This window comes from Lineus longissimus, chromosome 3, assembly GCF_910592395.1.
Source record: "Lineus longissimus chromosome 3, tnLinLong1.2, whole genome shotgun sequence".
Taxonomy (NCBI): Eukaryota; Metazoa; Nemertea; class Pilidiophora; order Heteronemertea; family Lineidae; genus Lineus; species Lineus longissimus.
This window is the reverse complement of record NC_088310.1, coordinates 13,340,650-13,345,673: the sequence shown is the minus strand read 5'-3', so window position 1 is coordinate 13,345,673 and position 5,024 is coordinate 13,340,650. Positions and strand designations below refer to the sequence as shown.

The following is a 5,024-nucleotide window of genomic DNA, read 5'->3' as shown; positions in this document are numbered from 1 at the left end:
TTGTTCGTACATTTGGAGCTCCATGCTGATAATCAGGATGTCATATTTGACCATTCTTTTGTCCTCCTGTCCTTCCAGACACCAAACCCCTGCTCCCCAATTGTACATGTATACAGTTTGGTAGCAACTGGTAATGTACGAATTGGGTTAGGCTTGCTTGGGAAAATAACCCTTGATGAACTAGCATCTCTCCTGCTCTAGCTTTGACAATTTGGTTAGCCGCTTCGGCAATGGCACTCCAGATTTCGTAGTGGCAAAATGGTTAGACAATCGGGAGGTTGGGAAGTTTCATGTACCTGATGCTTGATATCAACCTGGCTCGTTGGAAATGGAGTCGCTTGGTCTATTGCCCACACGAATGATTACCTTGCTTGAAAGTAAATTTTTCCTCGCCAGATCAACACCAGACTGCTCCACTTAAAAGTTTGTCTTTGGTGCTCAAAGACTTGTCTGGGTTGTCCTAAAAAAATTGTATACCGCCATGACCTCCACGCTTCCAGTGGCCTCATCAAACCGATGCAGTTAGGGATACGTATCTACACGACATGACTTCTATGGCAAATACATGTACAGTATAGAACCTCTCTATTAAGGACACCCTTGGGACTGACAAGTGCTGTCCTTGATAGAGAGGTGTCCTGATTAGAGAGGTCAAATTGAATGGAAACAACCAATTTGGGACCAAATTAAGCTAGTGTCCTTAATAGAGAGGTTGTCCTTAATAGAGGTGTCTGCTAAGGGAGGTTCCACTGTATATGACTTGCATGGCAAATGTACAATCTTCACAACCAAAACATATTTAAAATTAACCCTTCAGAAGACTTTAACATTCATGCAGACTCGATTATTTCCCAACTCTTCTGACATGCAGAGCACCCACAAGTCCTGATGGTCTGATACATGCATATCTAGGAGAATGTTTCCTCAAAGCAAGAGCAACTGCAGAAAGACAATAAATTGTATTATGATATATTTTATTGACGACAAATGTTCATGAGCGTCATATTCATGGTTTGACATTTGAGAAGGCTGTTACCAGGCTGGTTAGCATTCGTGTGGGTGACTGTAAATCAAGAAGTCAATGATGCTCCAAGCTTTCTGCTATAGATGGCGCTTGACTAAGCCCCGCGCTTTATCATTTACAGTGGTCTCTTTTTGGGAAGTTATAGTATAATTATAATACTGTGAGCTTCCTGCTATAGGTGGCGTTTGACTAGGCTGACATCATTTGTGTCATTTAAAGGGATATCTTGCCAAAATATTTTGTTGTCGAGAAGATACATGTAGCACTTTAAAATGATGCAGCGTGATATAGCTGTTTTATATCAAACTTGATTATCTACAGTAAAGTTACTCAATTTTCGTTTTACATTTCTCATTTTACAAGATTTCATTATTTCTTGATTTCTTGATTTACAGTCACCCACCAATTCATGCTTATACATACACAACCAAGTAGTCCCTCAATGACATTCACATGAACACGACCAATTTGTCCTTGGACCCCAATTCTGCCTTCAGTCCCTTATTCATACCGAGTCCTGCGATTTTTTTTCACGTCACAAGGAGAACACGAACTCCTTGGCTGATGACATGTATAAACACTTTAATCTCCTTTATACCCAGTTCAATTTAAATGTGATCCAGTTGAATAGAAATCCACTTATACACAATGCCGTAGTGCAAGTTGAATAGAAATCCACTTATACACAATGCCGTAGTGCAGTTATTATGAACTTGCTGAAACTTGGTATTTATAAATGGTATTTGTAGATCAGTCTACACAACGGTAATGTTGAAGCTTAATTTAGAACCTTTTGTCGCAATTGGAAATTTTCAAAATCAAACCTTTCAATGAACAGCGTATGCCTTTAAAGCCAAGGTCACCAAACGCACATAGTGGCCGCTATTATATTATTGATGACAGTAAGTTGATGGCATAAATCTTGCATCTCATTGTAAACATAGTGCCAAATTAAGCCACAGAATAGAATATGTCAGAAGAATGTCTGCTAGGCTGCAGGTATACATCTACATGTATTGTATGATAAATGGACCTAACTGAAATACCTAGTTATCTAGTCTAGCATACTGTCCAAGAAATTGAGCTGCTTCTAAGAAAAGGCCAATGCCTTCACACTGATCATCAGCAAGGGGATCCACCAATTCCTGCAATCTGGACCATACTTCATCTGAAAGACTGAGAGATATATCAGGCACTTGGACATTGTTATTAGTCTGCAAGTCAGGCAGAGACGCATCATCATCATTTAACTCAATGTTGCTATCGTCCAACTCCAAAAGGTTGGGATTTCGCATCATAGCTTCGATCCACATCATATTTGGACTTCGATTTTTGCATGTTCGGATAGGGTGATTGTTCCATTGACCTACAAATTCTTTTAAAGCACGATTTATTCTAGGAGAATAAACATAACGCATAGCTGCAACATGAACTTTGTTGTATCGGTCAGCGATACCAGAATTTTCCATATAAAAGAAAATGTCACTAAAAATACAAGTTACATCCTCTTTCACATCAAGCCATAGTCTTTCAATCCGCTGGTTATGGGTAGAGAGACCAGTTAAAAAACTGCCCCTATTCAGCCCACGAGTCTTCAGCATATATCTTGCCACTTCAATATTCTCCATACCATAGTCAGCTCTCACACGAAGGGGACATCCATACGACGAAACTGCTCCTTTGAAAAGATCACACACTGGTGCAGCACGATTGCTAGTCGAACAATGGAGATACACACACAGCCGGGAATAACCATCTATACCACCATGGATCACAAAACCCCAGGGATCAATCAGTTTGTGATTTCCATCGATGTGCCTGTTAAATAAAGATATTTTATGATTTACATTTCATGATTTGCACATGCATCGCATGTAGGTCATTTATTTAATGATAACTTCAGAGGAATTAGTCATACCCAGTTGTTAAGAAATCTATGGCTTAAACGGCAATGACAGGTCTACAGAAAACAATAATAGATATTTTATTCAGCATATCTGGCAGATGATAACTGATGCACCGCACATGTTGGCAGTGTACATGTACATGTAATGTCCCAGTGAAAGTTTCTTTTTAAAGGTTCACTGATTACATGTCTTCGTTACAATAGTACATAAGACAAGAGAAATTCTTGAATAATTTCTTTTTGCTACCAACAGTACAAATCTATCAAAAGAATCTTGTACCATATATATTGTGGTGAAGGAACAGTGTATATTCTGTGGTATATCACACGCCGGCGCCTCAAAGCTCAACCAACTGGGTCAATTCTTGTTAGGCTTTCTCTTATTCTTGATCTCTGGACTCGAATACCTGAAAAAGAACCAATTTTAAAAGCATTGGACAGCATTGGGCTTAGACAACACATTGCTTGTAAAACCAAAAAATAAAATTATTCAAAAAATTAAGGAGGGGCCAATCATTGCCATATTAATGGAAATTTGAAAACAATATGCCTAGTAACTCAACTGGGTTGCTACCTCGAATGGTTTTTTGGCCTAAAACCCATTGGTTTCTCAAGGGTGGAGGGGGAACTGAAATATATCCATATTTAGTTTTTTTATTGAAGTGTTACTATATCAATTCCTCAGCAAAATACTCTCTTGTGTAAGAGGTCAGTGGTCTGGCCATTCGATGCAATAATAACAAGGCAAAGCGTAGGACATATTTACTACGACCTAATTTTAAGTGTATATAAAGGGATTTACATCATTTTGAAGGAAAAACATTGCTGCCACGCATTTACCTCGTTGTCGCAGAGCACCAATCATAAGTGTATCTCCACATCGTTGGCTTATCAGACGAATGCGTCCAAGTTCTTCATCTAATTCATCATCAGTTATAGTAGAATACTCAAGTTTAGATGATTCAAATGAAGCTTCACTGCGACGATTCCGCAAAGTCCTCTCACTGACACCAATCATAGAAGCAATTGACCGCCAGTTGAATCCTATTTCCCATAGTTGTTTGACTTGGTGTTTAGGGATGTCGATCGATGGACGCCCAGGTAATCCAGTCCGTATGAGACCATCTTGTCCATGAACAGGCGTTTCTCATGAGGAAACCAGCCCTGTAAAATATTTAGTCGCCCTCCAACTTCAAGCACCCCGCTGATACTACACACAGTGATGATCGGCATATTTACCTTATCTACCTAATGGCCAGCGTAATCAGTGATAACACTCGGGCCAGGATCATCATGTGATCATGACTAATTTACTGTGATGAGGCAAAATTAGAAGTAATTCGGTCGACTACGAAGCAACCAGGATGTGATAGCAAGATCGGTTATGTAACAACATATGTTGACCTCAGCCTTTGGTCCGGCAACTCAGCAGGAGGTTACCTGGCTCAGATAAGCTGAGAGCTAAAGTCAATAAACTATTCCTCAGAAACTCTCCCCTCATCAAATATCCATCCCCCGGCATTTTCCATTAGTTGGTGGGGGATGGTTAGGAGATAATTTTTACAGGGCTGGTTTCCTCATGGTTTCTCGTGGATGTGCAGCAGCAGCAGTAGCAGAACTTGGCAAACCTGGTGTGGAGGTGATGAGCAAGGATGAAATCCTTTCATCAAATCGTAGCCGAACTTCGAGTAACAGAGCTAACAGATTGTCAAACAGTGAATTAAGCAAATCATCAGCCTGAGTTTGTTGAGCTTCTGCAGCAATGGTGACAGCTATCTCGGCATAGTCATTTATTCTTCCCCGATAATATTCAGCCACATTGACATCAAATGTGTTCCTTTCAGCATCTGCCTCAGCTACAAAACGTGGCAGGAACAACAAAAAGTCTTCAGCATTGTCAGAATGGTTTCGACTGCTGTGAGGAGGCATGATCAAAATAGCTGGAAATCAAACAGATGCATTTGTTAGAAACAGAAGAAAATTACCAAAAAAGAGCCTGAAACCAACATTTTAAGAAAAAGTCCTCTTGGGTCCCGAAATTAGATTCAAGAAAAACCAACCTCTGAAGAAATCGGCCCAGCAGTAGTTTTTGCA

General features: G+C 39.9%; 1 long non-coding RNA gene across 1 annotated transcript; it reads right to left on the bottom strand.

Moving 5' to 3' along the window:
• Window positions 1-1,005: 1,005 nt before the first annotated feature.
• On the bottom strand, window positions 1,006-4,206 carry LOC135485026 (uncharacterized). Its single transcript, XR_010446514.1, has 3 exons — window positions 3,771-4,206; window positions 3,211-3,337; window positions 1,006-2,842 (listed from the first exon to the last, which is right to left on the bottom strand). It is a non-coding gene; the product is annotated as an uncharacterized LOC135485026 (long non-coding RNA).
• Window positions 4,207-5,024: the final 818 nt, after the last annotated feature.